General features: G+C 36.3%; 1 long non-coding RNA gene across 1 annotated transcript in view; it reads right to left on the reverse strand.

Annotated features, from left to right (window-relative positions):
- Positions 1–1,397: 1,397 nt before the first annotated feature.
- Positions 1,398–26,322, reverse strand: part of LOC121477318 — a 28,642-nt gene continuing 3,717 nt past the window's right edge. The window contains exons 2-3 of the long non-coding RNA XR_005984212.1: positions 9,903–9,958; positions 1,398–1,475 (exon numbers count right to left, since the gene is read on the reverse strand). This is a non-coding gene — a long non-coding RNA (uncharacterized LOC121477318). The remainder of the gene's footprint in view (positions 1,476–9,902; positions 9,959–26,322) is intronic.

The following is a 26,322-nucleotide window of genomic DNA, read 5'->3' on the forward strand; positions in this document are numbered from 1 at the left end:
CCTGTAGCAGCCCTCTGCCTGCCTCAAACTCCAGCAAACATCATCCGTAATTACTGATTTTAAAGGAGTCAGTGCTGAATAGGGTCTCACTATTTATGAAGATGATGGCAAAGTTAAAATAATAGAGAAACTGAAAGTTGCAGCTTTAATGGGAAAATATGCAGGGTTAAAACTGTCATCGTATTAGGACAAACTGGATACAAAATCATTTCGGAGATTGATGGCATGTCATTACAGGCTTGAAATATCTGCCTTATTCCTTTAAATTTATATTTTGATCAACCACTTAGGCTGGTGACATATTAAAGTCTATTAACCTCAGTTATTTTGTCCTCTAAGTAACTTTGGGTAGTGCAAGAACAACTTTAAAATTGAATGAATTTCTTTCTGCAATTTAAGATATGCTATTTGACCTTTTATGTTTTTAACAGAAATGCTTAGTTATTCTAAAAGTGGTTTGCTACACCATCATATTGGCCATAAAATATTTCTTCCCGTAATGTCCCTTTTGCCCTTTCTTTTCATCATTAACATATATTTTATACTTTCAGTTCCATGCCTGAGATCATTTCCATGGAGAGACACTCCTAGATCATTTGTGAAATCGAAATACTATGCCCAGGACAAATTCATGGATAAGAAAAACATTTAAAAATTTGAAACATCTTTTTATTGATCTTCCCTAGGCTCAAGGTACAGATATAAATAACGGGGGCAGACAGGGAGGGAAAGGAATGAGAAGCAGAGAGAAAACTTGGCCAAAGACCTCTGACTATGGAGGACAGTGAGAAGAGAAGCCTGGTACTGTGAGGCACAGCTGGGTTACAGGAGGGAGACAGAGCCAGGGCCAGAGTGAGCACAGGCAGGCAGGTAGGCAGGCAGCCAGGCTTGTGGACGGTGTGAGCCTTCTCTCCGTATCTCACCACTTTATTTATTTTTTATATTTTTTATTGGAGTTTGATTTGTCAATGTATAGTATAATACCCAGTGCTCATCTCATCAAGTGCCTCCCTCAGTGCCCGTCACCCAGTCACCCCAACCTCCCCGCCCACCTCCCCTTCCACTACCCCTTGTTCATTTCCCAGGGTTAGGAATCTCTCATGTTTTGTCACCCTCTCTGATTTTTCCCACTCATTTTCTCTCCTTTCCCCTATGATCCCTTTCACTATTTCTTATATTCCCTGTATGAGTGAAGCCATATGATGATTGTCCTTCTCCGATTGACTTACTTCACTCAACATAATACCCTCCAGTTCCATCCTTAATGGGATGGAACTCACATTGCTTTGAAAAAGAATTTTAAGTGATGCCTCAATGAAAAAGTGAGCAATTGTTCCTTACCTCTCTGTGGCTACGCGAGCAGCTACTTCTGAAAGCAGGACATCAGCCAGTGGGCCTTGAAAGCTAATGATCAAACGTCATGAGAGACAAGAAGACCAGTTTCCTAGCTATTCCAAAGATAATGTGCCAAAGGCCTGAACAAGAGCAGAGACAGAAGGGAAAAAAAAGGTAAGATTGAAGAATCCTGGGTACATCTGGACAAAAGTTTGAGAAGGAAGATCTGAAATTCAAAGTTCCACTGGTAACAGAAAGGTCACATATCATGAGATTGGTAGGTTGAACTGCAGAGCATATACCTCAACAAACTTCAGGTAATGGTTCTGTTCAGAGACAGGGCACAAGCATTCAGAAGACTAGGTTTTATGTAAAAGCTCCCGATTTTTAATTTGACTTAACAGTTCAATTAATTAACATTAATTTATTTAACATTTAATGCAAATATAATTTTTATTTCTTTTGATCATGGCATTTCCCAACTTTATTGGGGCAGGCATAATATACAAAAATCATGCCTTTTTAATTCCTATGCATTTTGATGAGTTTGGACATACACATATACCTAGGATATCATCACCACACTCAAGGTTATAAATGCATCCATCGTCTCCAAAGGACTTATGTCTCCTTGCTTCCTCTTTTTTCTTTTCCATCATTTCTTTTTCTTTTTCTTTTTAAATTTATTTATTTATTTATTTATTTATTTATTTATTTATTTATGATAGTCACGGGGAGAGAGAGAAAGGCAGAGACACAGGCAGAGGGAGAAGCAGGCTCCATGCACCGGGAGCCCGATGTGGGATTCGATCCCGGGTCTCCAGGATCGCGCCCTGGGCCAAAGGCAGGTGCCAAACCGCTGTGCCACCCAGGGATCCCCTCTTTTTCTTTTTTTTAAGAGTACTTAATATGAGATCTATCCTCTTAGAAATTTCCTAAGTGCAAAATATTGCATTCTCCAAGGCTGTATAATGGATCCTTATCGATATGAGATCAAACTTCAATATGAGGTAAGTCTATATTTGCAAAATTCATCCCTTTACATCAGCCAGTATTAAGAGAAAATTGCCAGTTGGGAGAAGGTCATGAAAACTGTACATTTAATCCCAGTAAGACTATCTTTAAACTGTCCTGTGACCTTGGACAATTTAACTCCCATTTCCTCACTTCAATGTCTTTATCCATAAAATTAGAGGGTAGACCAGGTGATTTCTGAGGTCCCAAAAAGTCCCAATATTCTATTATTTATATGGGCTGACCAGAGATCTCACTTTGGAATTGGAGAACAAAAAGTTGATGTCAAGTGTGTACCAAAGCTGGGAACATGAGAAGCAATAAATAAATATTTATAATTATTTTTATTGTCTCACTTTGGCTCATTGCTTTCTTTCTCTCAAACATTCTAAAATGATCACTGCTTTAAATATTTGTATGTCATTTCTCTTAGGTAAGATGTTGTTTAAGATTAAAATTAAATTTGCTCAATCATTTCTCTAAGTTAGGAAATGGAAAAATAGTGTACATATTTTTGTCTGTGTTTCATTTAGCCTTCAGTACATTTTGCATATAAATTTCAGGAAGGAAAATAACCTTCAAGACCTTCAATGCATGTGTGAAAGTGTATCTCTATAGAACTGTTTAAATAAATTTTCAGATGGCAAAGACCCTTACAAAGCATTAAGCTTGGGTCCTTGCCTTTATAGAAATAATAATAGCCAAGACTGCACAGTCAGGTAATAACTTATGACATAATCAACAGGAGTGATGTGATTTCTGATTTAATGCAGAACTTATTCATAAACAATGTCTTGCAGGAAGACATAGTTTGAAAATAACAAATTCTTTATTGATTTATGTATCTTTTTCTGTACTTGGGAGAACTGACTGCTTGTTAAACAACCATAATAGTACATTGTTACTCTAGAGAACTAAAGTTTATATGGCTACATTTTTCTATACCTTTTGAAAATACTTAAGAAATTAAGTTTAGAGTTCTATGTACATGGTTAAGATTGCTTATCAACTATAATTATTTAGTACATTTTACATTTTTAAAACAATTTGGTGATGGGAGCAGTGTGAAATATAAGACAAATCCTATTCCTGTCGTGAGCCCAGGAAGGAAGAGTGGTGCATGCGCCTGTGTGCTCACATGCACACACATCACAAGGTAACTACAAAGGGCTAAATTGCACAAAACCAGCAATCCAAGTAGTCAGAGGGTAGAACAGGAAACAGTGAAAATTAGGGAATTCTCCTTTGAAACATGCAGGGCTTGAACTAGAGCATGAAAGATGGCTAGGATTTGGAGAGGCAAGAGAGAGTGGAAGGACAGAAGGACATTCTTGGGAAAAACAAGGAGAATATGATCAGACAATTTGTTGCCTGCCTTAAGCAATTATTAATTAAATATTAATTATTGGGAAGAGGATTCATGAAGAAAATTGTTTCTCCTCTTGATCACAGAGTGTAGCAAATGCATTGAACAATAAAGCAAGTGTCAGAGGGCCATCCTAGTTGGGTAAGGGGCTTCATCCAATAAATAATAGGGAGTTAGTAATATAGAAACAATCTATTAAAGACAAAATATGGCAATGCCGTGAAGGATGGACACACTGTCAAGAAAAGCTAGAGGCCAGGAGACTAGCTAGGAGGCTCTTGCAGAAATATCAGCACAAAGTGAAGATGGTCCAAAGTGAGAGTAGAAAAAAATGACAAAACTTAGAATTTTAATGGAAACACTGCTGACATTTAATTGCAGAACTACTGGAAAGGGTAAAGAAGAGAGAAGTACCAAAGTTTATTACAAGATGTGTACTTTAAAGACTAAAGGAAAATCAGTAGTACCAATTTTTAGGAAGAGAATCTAATTTAAGGTAGGTGTTGAGACAGGAGATATGAAGTGTTAGAGGTATTGTATAAGGGAGGGTGTACACACAGTATTGCACATAATTTCAGGAGATGCTCAGACTTCACTTCTTTATCTAAATCTGAGGGAAGCAGAGCTTACTTTAGATAACTAAGAGCATAAGGAAATGACAGTAGATAAAAGATAATATCTACTACTTATTTCGCATCTATTATATGCCAGGAATTATTTGATTATTTTACATACATCATTTTCATACAGTGTTTCCTTTAATCTCCATAATAATCAGCGGTGTAAAAATTTTCTTCTTTTGCAGAAAAACTACCAAGGAGCAGGAAGAAAATAAGCAAACTAAGGAAGCTTGTATCTGAGGCTTCATACATCTTTACCCTTGTTAAAAACAAATTATTCTGGCATTTGTTAAAATGTTACCATTTTACTTGAGATTGCTGCAATAAGGGACAGAAGGTGAACTTAACTCCAAATCCAGCAAAGACAGCCCATTGGATTTATATCCAATGAGCAGAGAAAGGGGGTCAGTGAATGAAAAATTAAGAGCACTTTGATTATATATCAAGGTTAGGAGAATTCTTGCTAAATCAGATTCATGATAAAGGCAGGCCAAGGTCATTAGATACCAAAGATGGGGGATATTCTCAATAAACTTGCTCTTCCTTGCTAAAACTAGGCTCAGCATGCCAAGGCAGGGCCCATGGATGAAGCCATGAGAGGACTCAAGGGAACCTGACTAAAATTTGGTCAAGGAGGGAGTCTGTCGACTTCTTCACTTCGCATTTATCTCTTCATTCAAAAATAATTACTGAATTCTAATTATATGACAGACACTGTGTTAAGGATGCTGAGATCAATTAAACAGGTCTGTCCCTGCTATTATGAAGCTTGGATCACTGATGCTCCCCCTATATGTCTCATCTCAGAGATCGTCTCTCCTGTGAAGACTTCCCTAGATCCACTTCACCTAGATCTACATCCCCCATCATAGACTTACCTGTCTAAGAGATAGTTTCCTGTTTAATTGTTTGTGTATCTTGTTAGACTACAAATCCTGTGAGGATGTTGACTATGCCAGTCTGGTGCCCTCATCCCCAAGTAACTAGCACTAAGCCTGGCCAAGTGGTAACTCAGAGAACAGTTGGCAAGGTTTACAAAATATAGATAATAAAAGCCAGAAACAGATACATGATGTCAAAAGCTAACCAAGAGAGATGTCACAGATATGTGGTTTCCCAGAAATAGGACTACAGAAAAAGTCAAGTCAATGAGGAATTGAAAATACACTATCAAAAGTAGGAGTCGCAAAATCCTTCTGAGTTTCTGAAATCTGAAGTTCTCAGTGGGCCAAACAGAAAAAAAGGTGGGATTTCAGATATAATTCTTTAGAAGACAGAAAACGGACCTGATCCCAAAGCAAAGGACATTTGATTCTGTGAGCATCTATAACCCTTTAAGCTAATAGAAGCTCCCAGAGCTCCATTCATTTCATAGTTTAGTAAATTTTGTTCTCTGGACCTCATTTTCCTCATTAATAACATGTGGGCCAGGAATGGGGAGAGGGTTGGTAGTGCAATATATGAATATATAGTGCAAGCAGAAATTTATAAGAGCAGAAATTCTAAGTCTATGATTCCTTTGCCCACGTGTGTGCTTTGAGGCAGTAGAGGATTATCAAAGGAGTTAATTAAAGAAATGGTGACATGGGATTGTGGTGGATAGAGGAGTCTACATAGTATACTAGCACATCATTTTTATCTTTGTATAGCCAGTTTCCAGCACAACTATCTTCTCATTTTCTAAATGAAAGTCAAATGATAGGGGCAGCCCCGGTGGCACAGTGGTTTAGCGCCACCTGCAGCCCAGGGCATGATCCTGGAGTCCCAGGATCGAGTCCCACATCAGGCTCCCTGCATGGAGCCTGCTTCTCCCTCTGCCTGTGTCTCTGCCTCTCTCTCTCTCTCTTTCTCTCTGCATCTCTATGAATAAATAAATAAAATCTTAAAAAATATATATATAAAAAAGAAAGTCAAATGATAGAAGAGCTTTGAAACACAAAAGGATAGTTTATTTAGTAGAAAGCATCTGGACTCTGAAGATCAATTGTCTGGGGTCAAGTCGCTAGCTCCTTTACCTGCTTGCTATAGGCAAATGCTTATTATTTGTCATTTCTTGTTCATGTAGTTTTTATAAATAACACAGAAATTAATGCCCGTGAAGGAGTAAGAGCATTACCTGGCACATAATAAAAGCTCAAAAATGCTTATTACTATAGGGAAAGAATACCAAAAAAGGTTGCATAACAAGTGTCAAGCATGACAAGGCATGCTTGTGCAAGGCAGTTTTACATAAATTATATCATTTGATTCTAACTATAAGAAGGTTGCAGATCAGAAGTCTAACTAACATTCAAGTATTTTCTCATATCCCTATGTCTGAGCATCCCAGTGATTCCACTCATCTGAGTACATGTGAGGCTGTACTACAGGTCATTCTGATTCTATTACTTGAATCTTATAATTAGCAGTATGAAAAAAGTATTGAATTGAAAGCAAAAAGAAATTAAGAAGACTCTTCATTATGAATCTATCATATTTCCCATGTTTTATATTGTTTTTCTATAAATTCAATGTCATGACTGACTTTTCTAGTCTGACTCACCCCGTTGGAATGACAACTTAGTACATAATTACCTGTATGGATAATTCAAGCCCATATTTCTATTTCCCTTAGTAGCGCTAGAATGATATTTCAAGGTTAAATGCTTCTAATGTTTGCTAAATCTGAGTCCAGATGGATTTCCTAGTCAGTCTGTGTCAATGTTCATAAACAACTTAGAATTTAGGTTTTTACCTATCTATTCAGCATAAATAGCACAGATTTGCTCTTGTTAACCCAAGTTTGAATGATGATTTAATTTTTTATTACTAATGACACAGTAATATCCTATAGCCCTAAAAATAACACCATCTTACATTGTCTAAAAAATAAAGTACAGTTGGATCAAGATAAGAATTTTTTCCTGACTTTTATTTCCTCCCAAATGGTCACTTCATGTTGAGAACTGTTTATCAAACTCCAAACAAAAATTTAGAGTCTAAGTGCAAATATAGAGCACCTGCATGCTTGAGAGCAATAATTCCAGGGCAGGGAGGCAGGTGTGTGAAGAATTGGACAACATGAATGTTATTTATCCTCACTTCTGAGGTTCTGGAGATCCTATACCTTTAATTATTGACACTTGCATTGTAGATTTCAATTTACAGCAAAATAGTCATGTTATTATGGCCTATAAAAACCTTATAAATATGTGTCAGTTTTTTCCCATCAATAAACCATGAAGCTGAGGTGCACATCACAGAGGCAGTAATAGGGTTAGGACCAAACCCTTTGAGTCCCCTCCTATGCATTACTACCCCTACCCCTCTTTTCCTGGTCCTGTCCTGCTAATCCAAACATCATTCTATTTCACTATTTTACAATGATTTTATGTGTCTTATCTGGGTTTTCAGTGAGACTACTTGGAACCATGTGTTAATAATGCAGACCTGCATTGTGAGAGGACCACTGAAGTAAGGCCCATGGCTCCTGAATTCAACTCTTCATTTTTCTATTTATTCCTCAACATTTTTCATTTCAGAAAAATTCAGTTTTGTTTCTTCACCCCCAAACTAAGAGCCCTAGACAACTGGTCTTATTTGCATTGATGAGCTACATACAAGGCGGTTAATACTTGATAGATTTGACAACAGAATATCATGTGCACTTTGCTCTACAAACAGCAGCAGATGCCCAGGCTTCTGGCCAAGGATAAAGGAGAGAAATTCCTAAATCCCTCCAGGTCAGTGATTCTAAACCTTGCTGCACCTAAGAATCACCTAGGGAGCTTTTGAGAAATACCAATGCCCAGGCCCCTGCTCCAGAGAGCCAGATTTAATTGGTCTGGCATGCTGCATGAGCACTGGGATTTTTAAAACCTCCCTGAGTGATTCTAATGTGCAGCCAGGGTTGAGAAACACTAACTTAAGACATAGCCTAGAGCAGTACTCCTCAACAGAGGCCTCACATTAGAATTCCGCAGGGGGACTTTTAACTACTCTGATGCCAAGACCCCATCCAAGGCCCAATTAAATTAGAATCCCTGTAAATAGAGTCGAGACGTTGAGTAGTCTTTAATGCTCCACAGGTGATTTTGCCGTGTAAAATCAAGTTTGGGAGTTCACTGATCCAAAATCCTCACAACTCAATATGTGGTCTGTAGATTTGCCCCCTCCCCCAAGAAGCAAAAACAAAACAAAAAACAGACTCTGGCACCTAAAAATTGAAGAGATTCAGGCTCCATAGATACACTGAATCAAAATCTGCATTTTAACAAGATCCCCAGGTAATCAGCATACACATCAAAGTGTGAAAAGCCAGGTTCTGGATTGCTTTTCTGAAGACCTGAGGGCAGTGTTAGCTTTCCCCAATTCTTCATTTCTTATCTGCTCTCAAGTTTCATGTGAAAATGTACTACTGGCTAGGAGCACTAGAATAAATTGCTTACCATGTATGCTTAATTGCTACACAGTTAAAAAATGACTTCTTATACCTAATTTTCATTAAATAGCTTTCTCCTAAGCCAACTCCTGAGCTTGAAATTTAGGACTGTGCGTAAAATCTAAAATAATTTAACCATTTTCTTGCCAACATTTCACCATCTATTCCCATCCCAAGCATGATCCACGCCTTCTATACTCCTACCTGTGTACCTATTCCAACATTCCAAGTTAAAGAACATCCTTTAAAACTCAGTTAATGCTATTGCTCCATGAAGATTTCTCTAATTCCACCCTATCCCCAAGGTAGTAATAATCTCTCCTAGCACAGAATATTCATAGTACTCTGTACCTCTCTTGTGGCCTGTTTTACATTCCTCATGTCACTTTTCCAGACTTGTTTTATGTCCTCTATTAGATGATAAGATATGTAAGGAAAGAATCTATGTATAATTCACTCGTATAAAATTCACGCTTTCTCAGAGGTATATGTATAGTAGATACTTTTTTTCTTTCTTCTTACAATTTTTTTTTTTTTTTTATGCTTAACCAGTTCAAGCCAGCCTTCTGGTACAGATAGTCATCTGCCTTTCCCTCTGAACTTAAAAAGCTTTTGCTTCTCTCTGCTCACCAGCTCTGCCCTGGATGGATAAGCATTTCACAAAGTATGGTCTTTGCAGAATATGAATTTGAATTTATGAATATCTAAGAAAGATAATGTATGGGGGCAGTACAAAAATTTTATTCACTCAAACACCTTCTTTAAGGAACTTCTCACAGGCATTCTCTGCTCCACATGACACATATGGGATATTTTTAATAACAGTGAATGAATAATGCGCCATCCCAGATCAATTTAGGACTCTTCAGGCTTTCAAGGCTGATCTAGATATATCAACATTTCTTCCTTTCCAATGAGAACATAGGAGTCCTGGCCAAAAGATTCAGAATATCACAACAGTATGACCTCAGACTGAATGGGTGGAATTTTGAGACCGGATAGCAAGAAAACAAGAAAATAACAACAAAAACATTTTGATAGTTAATGCTAAGGAATCTCCTATGCTACAGGTAGATTAACTAAGAAGCTAAGGAGCATACTATACATTATGTCTGAGAAATAATGTACTTATTGAATTTAAACTCACCTAGGAAAAACTTGTACTCCTGATGATCTTGAATGTATTGTATCCTACCCTTCTTCCTTGAAAAATATGAAATAAAAAGAAAAAGAGGAAGTAATTAGAAAAATACTTTCATCACCTCCAAAGTCTTAGAAGCTTCTGTTTTTGAGAAACAACAACAAAGAAAGCCGCAGAGCTAGCTGTAACAGATGGTACTAATTAGTGTCTCAGAATTCATTAGAAACCATGTCAAAGTTGACTGGCTATTTTGCAAAAATATGTCTGATCAGTTGGTCTAAAACTACTTTCATAAATATATTGGGATATTCCATACCATTTTATAAATGTTGAAAAACATTTATAAGTGTTGAAAAATCCAGAAGAAGAAGACTTAGCGATGTAGACACTATTTTGTCATTATTTCCCTGCAAGAACAGGTCTTTGTCAAAGCGAGTGATAAAGTATCCCTTCATTTCCTGTTAGATGACTTTAGAATGGAGGGACAAAGAATGGAGGGGATAAGTAGCTTAGTCTCTATAGCTAAAGGCTAAGAAAAAGAAGTCAGATCTATTTATGTCTTTCTAATATCTATATTTATCTCTCTTGACTCCATATTCCAATCCTGATGATTAAATCCTTAGTTCCTGCTTCCCACAAAAGGATAAAAAGATATCTCTGGAGGCTTTTTTATTGACAATTCCAGAAACACATGGACTAAAATGATAAAGATCCTTGGTGTAGAAATGTTTCATACTGTCTTACTTTGTCTTTTCAAATGTTTTTAAAATAAAGCTTCACTACCTCTGTATCATCGGTTGCAGTGACATTGAAAAATCTCACCTATCACATAGCTTTCCCTAGCCATAAGCCTTTTTTTTTCAACAGTTTTAATTACTCATAAATATCTCTGCCAATTGAACTGTCAAAGGATTTAGCAACATTTTTGTTACCATTTGGACCAGTGTTTCCTAAGCTAAGATGTACACTGAAATATGGATGCCCGGGTCTTACCATCAGAGATATATAATGTGGCCTGGGAATCAATATTTTTAAATCTTCCTATATAATTTAAAGATGCAAACAAGGTTGAACAATAATAATTTTGATCAAACAGGTCAACAATTAATTTCAACATCCTCTTCAAACCTTGGTGTACTAATAACACAAATCCTAATCTCTGCTTCACCATTTTTTTTTATTTCAGATTTTTAATTGGGTACTCTCCAAGTTCAGGAAATTTTTCTGAACATCAGACACTAAATCTGAATATGGATGACCTACTTAACAGGGCACTGATAAATAATAGTTAATACATGTTCTACAAAAATTCCAAAAGGAGAAGGAAACAGAAATACACCATTACCGCCACTAAGGGGGCTACCCCATTAACTCTTACAGCCACGTGAAATGCTCACCATTTGTTTTCAGCATTAGGAATGTAGTTCTAATAGCCACTTTTTCCCCTCCATTAATTTCAGATACTACTACTCGTCCTATAACATATTAGACTGAATTCACATTTCCTTTTTTCTTTGCCTTTTTGTATTTCCATGGAAGTCACAATAATAGATGATTTTAAATAATTATGATCAATGCCAGCATGAACTTGTGAATCAAATTATAGAAACTTTTTAGAAGTCTTATGAATAAAAATGACTGTATAAACAATGTAAATTAATGCCAACAGAAATTTGCTCAATGTGACATTCATGTAGCTTCTCCTTTTGGACTACATGTGCTCTGCTGTGAAACACTGGCTATATTATACGCCACATGGAAAACATCCAAGATGGATAGCCTTATAAGAAAGTTATATTTGCAGGAAATAACTTTCAGTTGTTGAAAAACAGCTCAAAAAGTAAGAAAAGCCATTAATCAGGGATAGGTAGGTTCAATACCAAAATAGAAACATAATTATGAACTATAGTGCTTAATTATCCCCTCTTCCAAACTGTGGAAGATGCTTTTTGTGCAATGCCCTAATGCTATCTCACCAAAATCCAGGTAGGTGAGGTGATGGGTGAGGTGATATGGATTAAGTGATGAGCACTAGGTGTTTTGTTTTGTTTTTGTTTTTGTTTTTGTTTTGCTTTGTTTTGTTTTTTGAGCACTAGGTGTTGAATGGAAGTATTGGTTCATGAGATTGTACACCTGAAACTAATATTGCACTGTATGTTCACTAACTGGAATTCAAATAAAAACTTAAAGAATTATGACTTGATATTTTTCTCTAAAAAGGGGGAAATCTAGGCAGAATCAATTATTAAGTTCTTGGTAGCCATTAGGCTTCAGAAATCAAATTATCACACTGTCTTTTTTTTTTTTTTTTTGAGAAAAAAGACTGCAAGTGACCTACATGATTCAACAGTCCAGCACAGAACACATTTTTCTACACCAAGACCATACAGCTGTCACCACTAACAAACAGCTCCATGGTAATCTCGAATTCCAGCCACTTATTTTGTGAGAGAGAAGATAAATGGGAAAGAGGCAATCATCATTACTCATCTACCTTGCTGGGATTTCCATCTTATTTGCTCCTGTTTCCTCCTCACAGGCATGTCGAAAGATAGATGGGAGACGGTTTGCCAGACTCATTTTGAGAAATCACTGATTGGGAGATTAAAACTGACATTTATTTTTGCTTCCATAAAAGCTGAATCCTGAGATACCTAATCATTAAAGTATTTTAAGAGTGAATAAGTCTTAAAAGCCCATGACAATTTGTGAAGCTAATTGTACCTCCCATAGTTTTACCCATCATCTGGATGGGGTAGATTTCTCTCTCAGCAGAGATCCTGTTCCTTGGAAACAATATAGATGGACACAGAGTGTGGATCATTAAATCCCTCTGTGGGGTTATCAGAGTCTGTCCATGGGCTGGGGTTATTAGGCAAAGGATGCGGGCCCGGTTTTCTGATGCTGCAACTCCTGCAAGTCTCTAAATACACTCACTGTTTAAAGCAATTCTTTTCAGAGTTCGATTTCAAAGTCACCTTCTCAGGGATATACATTGTTTCATTGCCCTGAAGAGGAATTCACTGAGACCAGTAAGGGACATCATTTTCTGGCTCAGTTCTTGCATTGTTCTACACCTTGAAATGCAGGTTACTAGATCTATCCTTGAAAGAAGAATGAGCCAAAGTCTCCATTGTGACTAAATAAATAGGCAAAATTAACAGCTAGAGAAGTGAACAAAATGATAAAAACTATCCAATTTATGGAATTCTGTATTTTTCTGGAGTTTTGAATCATTCCTCTGTACTAAAGAAAAAGGTTTCAGCTCAGTTCTATACAGGGAACAATACATATGACTGGATGTGAGTCTCAGGTGAATTCTCAATGTCTGAATGACCTTCCTGGATAATCTCCCATCTATTGACTTTTGAATACTATAAAATGAAGGTTAGGATGTAACAGACTATAAAAGGAAAATTTATAAACTAAATAGGTTATTTCTATAGGGAGAATGACTATAAAGAAGAGTTGGTTGACCTAAGCAGTCGTAATGACATATAGAAAACACAAAACAGAAAGAAAGAAAGAAAACACAAAACATTTAAAATACAAAATTTTTTAAAAGTTCGGAATTAATTGAAGTGTGTCAATCATATAGGAAACAGCTTCAAAAAAAAAGGAAACAGCTTCATATATGATCATAAGAATTAGAAAAAGAAATGGGTATAACCGGATAATCAAAGTAATTACTAGAAAGCTTCAAAAGGAATAATAGAGGAAATCATTAAAGCAGCTTTCAATTACTGAGTCTTGGCACATGTTCCTGATTTTTTTTTTATCAGTTGTGAAGTACATTACAAGTAATTCAGGTATAATAATAGTCAAAGAATGAGTGATTTTTAATAATGTGATATATATATATATATATATCACATATATACACACACACATATATATATATAGGATCAGATATAAAGTGTCCCTTTCAATAACCTCAGTCACACTTTCTTGCCTTTCTGTTTGTCCTGTTGTATGGGAGGCATAGTTAGAGTTCCTTCCTGAAGTCTCACAGCCTCATCTAGCAGATGGATCAGAGCCTCACCCAGGAAGCAAACAAACCAATGAACCAACAGAAAAGATCCAGGATTCTTCCATGATCAATACTCATGGAGATAAGGGCACCTGGGTGGCTCAGTCAGTGAAGTGTCTGCCTCAGCTCAGGTATGATCCTGGGGAACTGGAATTAAGCCCCATGTCGGCTCCCCGCCTGTGGGAAGTCCACTTCTCCCTCGCCCTCTGCCCTCTTCCTCCCAATGCTCGTTTGCACACATGCACACACTCTCTCTCTCTAAAATAAATACATAAAATATTTTTAAAATATATTCATGAAGACAGAGATTAGATGTCGTAGAGAGCAGTTAACAAGTGCTCTAAATAATGTGTGTTTGTGATTCAGGAATGTTCTCTTATGGAAATCATGTCAGTATTATCTCTTCACTTCTCCAACATTATGGTGCAGAAAAAAATTAATCTAAAAGAGTTAATTCTCAAGAAGCTAAAATGCAGTAAAAGAGATGAGAAAAGCATGTGCTAGTTATAGATTATTGAGTATACTCCTTTTCATGTCTCTGATAAACACTTTCCATATGTAGTTGTATGTAATCTTCATGAAAACATAGGACTTCTGGTATAATTATCTCTGTTTTATTAATGAGAAATATTCTGATTTGAGAATTCAAGAAAACCTACCTGATGTCACATAAATCTGATCAGAGGATTGAGGTTCCATATGAAATCTGTTAGCAAAGTTGATGTCCTCCATATTGCCTCAAATAACAATAATGGCAGTTAGACCATGATAAGCACCATAAGTAGGTAGAAAATTAAGAACTATCAGATCAGGAGATGAGAAAGACCTCTCTGAGACAGAGTCATAGAAGTCTTTAAAAAAAAAAAACAGATCATATATAAAGATGTAAGCCAAACTAGCATAAAAGGCACCATCAAGTCCCTATGTCTTAGGGTTTTTTTGTTAAATCTCCTCAACCTCTCTCTTATGCTAGCCAAATGACCAATTGAATTATGAGTGTGGCACTGCCTTTTGGACATATATTTACTGAGAGGGTAAGAAGTCATTGTGGGAATTGCCATCTTCTCATCTTCTCCAAGAACTGCAAAAATCTGCAGATTCTAGTGGAGACTTGAGAAGTCATTTATAATGTGTTATTTTCCTACTCTTAGACTGGAAAAGGAACACTTTATTTGCACTATTGATTAAAATGTAATTTAAATTGTCTTTGTGCTGAAGTGGCTTGTGAGATGAGAATCGTTTTTTAAGAATGTCTGGAAAAAACAAAAGTTCCAGGTCTCATTAGCTTGCTTCATCAAATAATATGACAATTCATGTATACTATATCCATCCTTAGACTACTCTTTAGTTTTCTATAAATTGAAGGGATAGGGGCAGACGGAGCTCCCAAACCCCTGTACTTCTTCAAAGCCCATCAGGGTAGCTTCAGACACACACTGAATCTCAGGAGATTCTCTGAGTCAGGAGCAGTTCCAAAGCCTTATGCTATTATTTATATTCCCCAAATGAATGAGACCATATAATGAGACCATATAAATAATAGTGAAAGGGAATAAAGGGGAAAGGAGAAAAAATAAGTGGGAAATATCAGAAAGGGAGACAGAACATGGAAGACTCCTAACTCTGGGAAATGAACTAGGGATGGTGGAAGGGGAGGAGGGCAGGGGGTGGGGGTGACTGGGTGGCGGGCACTGAGGGGGGCACTTGACGGGATGAGCACTGGGTGTTATTCTGTATGTTGGCAAATTGAACACCAATAAAAATAAATTTATTATTAAAAAAACCCTTATGCTGCTGCTGCTGTTGTTGTTTGTTATTTTTAACTCCTATGATTGTATTAGCTTCTTTTATACAGAGATTGCCACTTACCTAATGATTAAAACAAAACCTAATGCTGTTTTCTGTATATTTTTAGTTTCCAGAAGGGCAAAGCTAAAGTTTATTTATTACACATACATAATAATTACAGAAATTCGGAAAAACCTATCACAATTTTATTTCTTCAACTTTGAAATTCCTCTTTTTTTTTTTCTTGGCTTTCTGTATCTTGTCCTAACAAAGACGATTTTAACTTAGTTATATTTAGCATACACATACTATTTGGTAATTTGCTTTTGTCAGTCATAGCAGAAGCATTTTCCAAGTTAACTCCAGAGTCTTCATAATTAGGGTTTTAATGACTTAGAAATAATTATTTATTAATATCATTTGTTATTACTCCATGAAGCTTGCCTTTAAATTTTAGTCAAAGGAAAAATATAATATTCAATTTTCAAACCAAAAACCAGGTTTTTGGAGTATTTACTATTTTGCTTAATTTCTCTGCATGACTTCTAAAAACTATATTGATATCTATACCTCATTGTTAATGATATGTGCTAATTTAAGTATTCTGAAATTATTCCTGAAAGTATGAGGGATGCATATAATTAAAAAAGAGAAGCAAGGAAATGAATATATCCTAAAGATCACATGCTGGGATTTTGTTATCAGTGAGAGAAAAGGAGGTGGCAGGCAGAAATGGAGATTGGATCATTACTCCTTTCATTCTATTGCCTTTATCTCATTGGTGGTACACTTCCCTGTTTTCCCTTCCTTTCATTTTATTCTAGTGACATGCTTTGCTCCCAAAATATGGCAGAAAGGACAATAGCTTTTTAGAGTTACTTTTCTACTGGTGAAACTTCCAACAGTACATTTCATTAGGTAACAAGAAGAATTTCTTCCACCCTTGACATTTGGCTACAACATTGTCCTCGTCTTGCAGGCACACTGGAGTGAGCCTGGGAGGTTTTATAGTCACTAGGTCTTTCTGAAAACATAATTCTCGAGTCTACTCTGCTCTGGTTCCCATCATATTTTGGGTCTGCTCTCACCACAGTGCATATTGACTATTTAGGTTAAGAATATCCATTGGTCTTTCCTTAGAGTTTCTATTTCTCCACTGAGATCTCCTATATTTTCATTTATTATAAGTGTATTTTCCTGTATCTCTGTAAGCATATTTATTAACTGATGAAGGACGTATCTATTATTATAACATTCAGGCCATCTCAGGTTTGGTCTCCATTACTTTTTCTCTTAAGAACAAGCCACATTTGTTCTCCCAAAGAGTGATATTTTTGGTTAGTAGGCAATTATTTGGTTGGATATAAACTGCAACCTTTGTCTCATAGGCAATTAATTTTGTGTTTATTTGTTTTGTCCTGTTTAGGTAGGGTGAAGGTCTGCCCACACATGCATGGTTCAGGGCCAGCCAGAGATTAGAGAAAAATTTATACAAAGATTTGGGGTCCTCCTCTCTGGCTATATCTGTTCTGGGGTTCTATCCTTACCATTTTGAACCAGTAATGACTCTGAACTCTCTTCTCTAATTCTTCAGGTCAGAAAGTCTGCAAATTATTAGAGTTTTATTCCTTATGCATGGCACCAAATGCCACCTGCCCTGCCCTCAGGCTAAACTAGAAAAAAGAAAAAAAAACCTCACCATGTGCAATTCCCCTTCTTCCAAGTTTTGATTCTCTTCATATTCACTTTCCAGATCCTTTAAGTTGTTGCTTTTTTTATTTTTTTCCAGATTTTGTAGTTGCTATCTCTGGAAAAGTAAATCTGTTAATGAGCTCAGTTAGCCATAGAAGCAAAATCATGCTTGATAAATCTCTTTAAAACTTGTAGTAGAAACAAGTTAAAGTACCCAGAAAATGTCACAAGTCTATCAATTACATGAAGAATTCTGGATTTGTGCCCAGCTTAGGCCTAAGGAGGCTCATTATGAATAAAGAGCAAACTCCTTGATTTGAGGGTACCCTCAGACTCTTTCAAAAGTCATCCACTCATAGCCTGACCATGCTAGTGGTTTTTCTAGAACAGCTCTAGTACAGATCCCACTCACTCAAAACTTGACATCTGTAATGACTTTCTAAATCATTTCTTCTCCTGTAGCTTCTCTCTTCTTCCAATTTTGCCTGAACATTAGCTTTGAGCATCTCTGTATTCAAAAATTTTAATGTCCCATTTTCTGATTAATTACCGGCTTCTGAGCCTAACTTTTATTTTCACTTTTTCCCCTCAGAAGTGGTAAGTTTTCTATTTTTGTATTCTGAATATAGACTGGGAAAGCCAGTGTTCATTTGTGGTGAGCAGATATGTAACTGTGGGTAAGTTTTTTAACCTCTCTTTATCTAAGTTCCCTACCAATAGAGTAAGGTTATTGGAGTACTGTCTCATAAGGCTGTTTCACAGATCAAGTGAAGGCATCTGAGAACAGTGCCTGGCACATGATGCCCTAGTAAGTGGTAACTACACTTATTAATATCTGTGTCTTGGTTCTGCTTTCTGTGAAATGGGAAATATAGTTCTATCTGAAAGATCAATGGTTTCCATGCAACAAATTTTTTTTTAAATCTGTTCAAATTTGAAGGCTTCAGGTATAAAGAACTGTATGCCATTTCTTGCTCTGTATATTATGGAATTTATACATTCCCATGTTAAGATGACTTTCATGGTGTGAAATGACCTGCTTTTCCATTTCTATCTGGTTGAAATTCTATCCATCCTTTAAAGCTAAGCAAACATAATAACCCACCCTAAAACTATGCCTGATCTCACTCAACTAACCATTTATCCTTCCTCTAAACTTCTAAAGAGGCACTTCTGGCATGTCTAGAGTAATTTTTCCACTCATGCCATATTCTTTTTCAAGGACTGCGAGATGCTTGACAATGGTAACTCTATCTTTCCCATCATGGCATCCTTAGTAGCTCTTAAGCACTAACTATATATAGTAAGAAATCCATAAATTATCTAATGGGTTGAATTAAAACATAGTACTCAAGAATTACATTAGCACATAAGAAAAAAGAGATTTTAAAAATATTCGTATTTGTACCAGGAAAATTAAAATGCTGTATAAGTTGTCATATTTCTTAAACTATAACCTGAATTGGTGATATCATCTTTAAAGAGAGCAAAGTTTCTCCCTGGAGAATATTTTAGGACTTTGGTTAACATGCAGTTTAATTTCATGGTATAAATAATGACGTTATTTTACATTCCAAAGTCCAGCCACATGGCCTCTTTGGCTCAATGCAATTCACAGCTAGCAAAAACTGCTTAGTGCTGGATCTCACACCTGGTCTCCTGGGACCGGATGGAGGAGCAGCAAATAGTACCGAGAAAGATCATATAGATGCCTGAGAGCCATCTGTGCACGGTGGTATAAATGACAAACCAAAGCATTTCATCTGTCATCCCCAAAGTTAACCTTCTACCTCGGGGACTAAGACATAAACAGAGGCAGGGTTTTGTTCTGCTGGGTTGGCAGAAGCTTTGCCTTCCCATCTGACTGAAAGCAAATGCAAAGTGTGCAGGCAAATAAAGCCTGTCCCATTATCAAGTGCTTGTTCCTGCTGCAGAGGTGTGATGCTACAAGGCTGCCCTTCAAGCTGTTTTCCTGAGATCCATCTGGAATTGTTTACACGGTGCATCTTATTTGTTTACTTCTAGACATCACTTCCTGTCCTCTACCTAGTCTGCTGCTTTGTAGATTTAGGTATTAAAAGGCAGACTGCTATCGTGAGTTATAGGAAAGTCAGATTGTTTGCACTTCTTATAAACTCAAATGTAAAAGTAAAGGTGCTCTGAGAAACTGTACAGCCTGTCTCCGTTATGCAAGTGTGGAAACAAGCTTCTATGCCAAAATAGTATCAAAAGTTCAAAATAATACAATGTCGGGGCAGCCCTGGTGGCTCAGCGGTTTAGCGCCACCTGCAGCCCAGGGCCTGATCCTGGAGACCCAGATCAAGTGCCATGTGGGGCTCCCTGCATGGAGCCTGCTTCTTCCTCTGCCTGTGCCTGTGCCTCTCTCCCTCTCTCTCTGTCTCTCATGAAAAAAATAAATAAAACCTTTATTAAAAAAATAATAATACAATGCCAACCGTGTGGGATGCATAGCCTGATTCTCCTATTCACCTGGAGATTGGTGGCTTTGCAGTCTCAGGTCCTAGTTGTTAAACAAGCAGGTTGTTGTAAATTTGGAAGGACTCTTCTAACTTCCTAAGTCAAGTCACCTATGATTTGTTCCAAGTTTATACATGTTGCTAGTAGAATTCATTTCCTTGGGGTTGTAGAACTGATGTTTCCATTCTCCTTCTCGTTGTTGGCTAGGGACAGCTTGCAGCTCCTTGAGGCTGCCCCTCTCTATTGACGGTGCACAGCATGCGTGTTTATATTATTCTGAGTCACACAGACTGTGTGATTCTTTAACTTTCTATCCCACTACTACCTGGAGAAAATACTACCTTTATAGGGCTCATATGATTGAATCAGGCCCACCCAGATCAGATCAGCTGTGCCATGTTATCACAAAAGCAAAATCTAAAATTTTCATGGTCTAGGCATGTACACTGGGCTAGGTAGGAAAATATTTGGGGACATCTTAGAATCCTGACTAACATAGCATCTCATATTTTGCATAGGTATGGTGAATAGTAACTTTTATTTTTTGTAAAATTTTCTAGTTGGTTGTCCCTGATGTATAGAAATACTATTTTTAAGAGTTAAGACCATCAACTGAGTATGGGCAAGACTGTGTATATGATTATTTCACTCCCAGAATTAGGTTGTTATATGCAAAGGTTAAGGAATTTTACTGCTGTAGTTAAGTCCCTAAATCAGTTGACTTTGAATTAATCAAAAAGGAGATTATCCTGTTTTGAGACTATTCTGACTTAATCCTCAAAGGGACTGGGCCCTTCCTGAAAGAAGAGACAGGAAGCATGAGAGACTATAGTGCTGCCCTGGAAATAGCAAACTGCCAAGCTGTAGAGAAGGCCAATTGGCAGGATAAATGGTGGCTCTTAAGAGCAAAAACAACCCTTAGCTGACAAACAGCAAGAAATGGAAGTTCCCAGCCCTATAATTATGAGGAACTGAGTTCTGCCAACGACTGTTGAGTTTGGAAGAGAACTCAGCCTCAGATGAAATCTCAGCTCTGGCCAACATTTTAATTTCAATCCGGTAAGATCCTGAGCAGAAAACCTAGTTTTGTATATTTATTTGTATTTCTATTTATCTTATTGCTTGTTATTGTATACTTTAATCCTCATGACTCATATCTTCCTTCAGTCTGCAAAAATTCTTAGCCAGAATCTCAATCTCTCTTCAAATGTGCCTTCAGCAGTATTCTCTTTATTTTTTTGGAACTCTGATTAAATATATATTGGATCATCTCAATCTATCATCCATCACTCTTCTTTTTAACCTGTTTTTTAATGAGCTCCATTTTGAATGAATTTATTAATACTATCATAACAAATTATTAGAACCAAATGGAATGCTTATTTTAGTCTTTGTCAAAAATGCTCAATAAAATTAATTTCATATAGAGTAAATTAATAATCTAATTTGTTTTTTTCTTTCTGCATTTCTTAGCATTAAATAACAGCATTTGGAATTATAGATTCCAATTTCTTTTTTTTTTTTTTTAAGATTTTATGTATTTATTCACGAGAGACACACACACAGAGAGAGAGAGAGAGAGAGAGAGAGGCAGAGACATAGGAAGAGGGAGAAGCAGGCTCCATGCAGGAAGACTGATGTGGGATTAGGGGATCATGCCCTGAGCCAAAGGCAGACGCTACACTGCTGAGCTACACAGGCATCCTGATTCCAGGTTCATTTTAAGGAAAAATGTTGGTTTATTTTTCTATGACTTTTCCATTATCCCTCTGTACTCATCTCTCACTATCCAGCAATTTCTACTTGTATCTTCTTATCATATCAGTCTCAAACCATATTTATAACATCTCCCAGATCCAATCCTGCAAGGATATAGGGACCCTGCAGAACATTCAGATATAAAGTGGTTTGATTTAGTTTCTTTTCTCAAGGAAATATACATAACCCTCCCTTCACCTCCCAAGTTTAGGATTCCATGTAAGGTATGGCCCCAGGCAGCCATGGATAACTCTTACACTCAACTTCCTTATATAAGGAAAGAATATCACACCCCATCTCTGGTTCAAGTAGCAAGATGGCTCCAAATTCCCAATTTGCATGGAAGACTTGTTCCTTTTTTACCATTCAGAAGCCAAGCCTTCAGTTATGATTTGCTTTTATATAGGACCACAGCATTTGTTACGCTGTTCTACTACTAACTTTGCATATCTCTGTGTCTGATCCTTTAAGATAGTGATATTGTTTTTGTTTCTCTGGCTATTGTCTTGTATATCTTATTTTCTTTCTCCTCTCTCTGTCTCTGTGTCTATCTGTCTGTCTGTCTGTCTCTTTCTCTCATGTCTTCTCTGTATCATCTATCTATCTATCTATCATCTATCTATCTATCATCTATCTATCTATCTATCTATCTATCTATCTATCATCTATCTATCATCTATCTATCTATCTATCTATCTATCTATCTATCTATCTATCATATACAATTCTATTGCTAAATGGTTGGATTCCAGGAGGTTTGAATTATGAGTGTACTACATCTTTTGGCCCAAAGACATCAAGAATTATTATAATTCTGAAATTACTTAGAAGGGATTTTTATTATTGCTTGTTTGTTAACTTCTGGTAATTTTGTTATCAAAGTTATTAACAAGAATTGTTTGCTTTGTTCCATTTAGTTTTTACATTGACAGTTATATTTATTATTCCTAGGATTTCTATTAGGCTTATTCACAAATTTATTTCTTAAGTCCATTCTCTCTTTGAAATCTTCTTTATGATTCATAGATTCTTCTTTTTTTTCTAAATTTTTACATTTAAACCTATTTAATTAAAGTTCCTGTCAAATCAACCCATACTCTCTGGTCCTTTGGGTATCGATTTATCTGTCTGTTATATACACCAGCTGTTTTTCATAACTATGTATGATCTCCTGTGTGGTGAAATGTTGGCCTATAATGTTATATGTACTGATCATTCTCTTCCATCTTGAAGGGTGGTTTTGCAACTGTCTTTAACCATAGTTACTGGGCTCCTCAGCTCTATACCATCTTTTAAGTTTTCAATTTTTAAAAATTTTTGTTGTTCTCAGCAGTGAAAGGCCAGTGGAACTCCTGCCTTGTATCTTCATTCAGTGCAAGGCTGAGATTCCAAACACCCCTTAACTAATTACTTTTAATTATTTGACAGGGCAGGTAACTATAACCTTAGCCTGTTTGGCTCAGTTTTTCTAGTTCCAGTAAATAAAAATGGGATACTACTAGTAGTCGTTGTAATAATAATAATAATAATAATAGGCATCTTTTTTAGATTCCTGATATATAAAGGAGCCCAGTTTGAAACTTTCTAATTGGCATGGCTCTGGTCTCTGTGTGGACTTTAAAATGCTACTAGCCACATAGTTGTGATCCTGTACACTATGTGAAATGAAGTTACAATTCCCACTTGCTTTAGAGCTATACATTCAATCTTCATTTCTGACACCTAAAAATTTTCCTTTCTTGCTTGGCTCACAGTGTCATTTTGAACAGTAGCACAATATTTTATTTTTATTGCTTCTAAGTATGTGGAGGTAGGAAGGAATTGAATAAGTAAAAAATAACTTTTTACCATTTAAAGCTGTCTAATAGTGAAAGTGGTCTAGGAAAGTAGTAAGTTCCCCTTCACTGTATGTGATAAATCATAAGATACATGCTATCTCCCATCGGTGCCTGAAGCAATTCATTCTTGTCTAAGAAGTTAGACAAATGCAACTTTCTTAAGTTTAACAAACTAACCATGTAGATTTTACCTTAAGTCCAGATAAGGTGTCCTCAGAGCCTCAGCTCTCCCACCTAAAAGCTGTATGACTTTGGGCAAGTCACTTTTCTTCTAAGGGTTATGGTGTGTAAAGTGAGACATAGGTAATATTATTTCTACACTTTAAATGTGTTATGATTCTATGACCATCACTTTCCTTCAGACTGCTTTATTTCAGGAAAATTTTTAACAGATTTGACTCTTGAACTGCTAACTGAAACACTTTTATGACTCCTTCTGCTCATAAAATACATTAAAATGCTAGGGGAAATGGCTTTCTTTGACCATGGTATTACATGTTATACTTATTTAGTGCTAATATAAATTCAGAACCTCTACAGAGCTCCTCAGTTTGAAAGTTTAGACTGCCGTTAAACTGTGGGGCAGAAAAACCAGATATTTTCCTGATCCTAATGATCAGCTTATACTAGCAAGCATACAGGAAACTGGCAACTAAACAGAAAATGCTTGTCAGCAAACCACTTAAGCACACCCCTATCACAATGGAACCCAATTATCTGTGGTCTTCTCTGTCCTCTCAACCAAACTGCCAGATGCTGGAGGATAGTAGTTGCTATTTATACACCAACATATCCCTAGCACCTGACACAATGAAAATAAAATTTTGTTACATAAATTATCTTATCTATGTAAAATTATACCTTAAACATTATCAGGATTATCTGACAACCACCTTTGAGAGAGGTACAAATGTCATCTCAATTTTACAAATAGGAAAATTAAGGAAAAGAGAACTGAGTGATTTATTCAAGTAATTTAAGTAGTAAAGGCAAGATTCTTACTCTGTTTGTCTAATTCCTTTTTTTTTAATTTTTTTTTGTTTGTTTGTCTAATTCCAAAGCCTGAACTCTTAATAACCATACAGCACTGTATTTTCTCGTAAATAATATATTCTTATCTTTATCAACCTATTAAGTGGGCCATCTTTCAAACTGAAAATGGATTAGAATTTTATTTAATTTAATGCAAAACAAATTATTTTGAGCATCTGCCAGGAGCCAGGTATCCTGGTAGGCAATTGGAAAGATACAGAAAAAAGTAGAAGGTAGTTTCTGCATATAAGATTCAGAGTCTCTTAGAATGAAGAAAGCTGAACATAAACAACTTTAATACAAGTCAGAGAAACGCAAGGTATACAGAAAGCACTGAGTGTTTTAGAGGCTCAGTTGAAGGGAAAATGGATCCTAATTTGAATAGACTTTAAGAGGAGGTGATATTTGGGAAAAGTCTTCAAAATAGCTCAGATTTTGATAAGATAAGAATTTGATAAGAATGCATATTATGGGGTGAAGAATGAAGATGGCATAAATCATAGGAAAAGTATGTAAGTAAGAGTTTGGCTTAAGCACGGGCATCTATACAAAAATAAATAGACAATAAGCCTTCAAAAAGATAGCTAAAGACTCCATTTTATATTCCTCCTCTTCACTCAAATCAGAGTCATACTGGTAAACATTACTCTTGGGGCAGGAATATCAAATAATGTCAGCTGAAGTTCTATTCTAGTTGTGTCATCTCCAGAATTGAGATTTGGCCTTTGTTGCAAGACAGCATTGTATGTCATAACCACTGTCAAACCACAGTCAACAAACCGTATTGTTTTCCAAAAAAATCCTCTTCATAAAGGTTTGGCAAGGAAAAAGCTTATGATTCTATTTACATACTAGTATTTTATTAGCTTGTAGACTCACAGAACTATAGAGGAGACTTAAAGAAACCATAGACATGTAAGGATGAAAAGTGCTTTGAATGTCTTACCACCAGTTCCATTTCCCCATTTTCCAGGGCCTTTTATGTCTATATTACATGGATGCATAGTCTCTTGTTATAGGTTCCCTGAGGAAAAAATTCTCTAAGGCATCTATCTCCACATCATATGTTCTTTCATCGTCAAGTATGGAAATGATTTTATTGCCCTGATTTAGAGTCATGCATTAATGCTTCCTTCTATCAAGAAGTATCAGGTGACCCCTAGGGTATCAAGAAGGATGGACTGCAACTTTACGATTTTGTGACAAATACAGGCTTATTTTTTAGACTGGAAGATGACGAGAAAACTGAAAGAAGACTTAAGGCCTAAATCTCAGGACCTTTCTTCTTTTCATCAATGATAGGGCAAGTTACTCTGTTAGTACCTGAATTTTCCCAGTCCTCCAAATGGAAAGATTAGCTCCATATTATGAAATTCTTTGATATCCTTCCATAACTTAAGACAAATAATAAAAATTAAAATTGGATAGTAGTGAAATATACCTTATACACATAAAATGTAATTTTATGTGAACTATAACTTATGAGGTTAGCCCTTTCTCTTATGTGCTTACTTTTCAGTACCCAAGCAGGGCATAAGTTCCATGAGGGTGAATCCTATACCTCATGGAAATCTGTTTCCTCTCAGCTTCTGGCACAAGCTCTGGATTCCTCCAAAAACATTTTAATAAATTGATTTTTTTGGCATTTTAACTTGCCAGAATTTCCATTTAGAAATATTTTATTAAATTTGTCGTTACTTTACTTCATTTTCCTTTTTTCTTATGTAACTCATAATGATGGCATCATCACTTGGCTGTAAGAATCATGATTTAATTAGAGAATAAATGTCAGAAGTTTGTATAGTGCAGA

The sequence above is a fragment of the Vulpes lagopus genome, chromosome 17 (assembly GCF_018345385.1).
Source record: "Vulpes lagopus strain Blue_001 chromosome 17, ASM1834538v1, whole genome shotgun sequence".
Lineage (NCBI taxonomy): Eukaryota > Metazoa > Chordata > Mammalia > Carnivora > Canidae > Vulpes > Vulpes lagopus.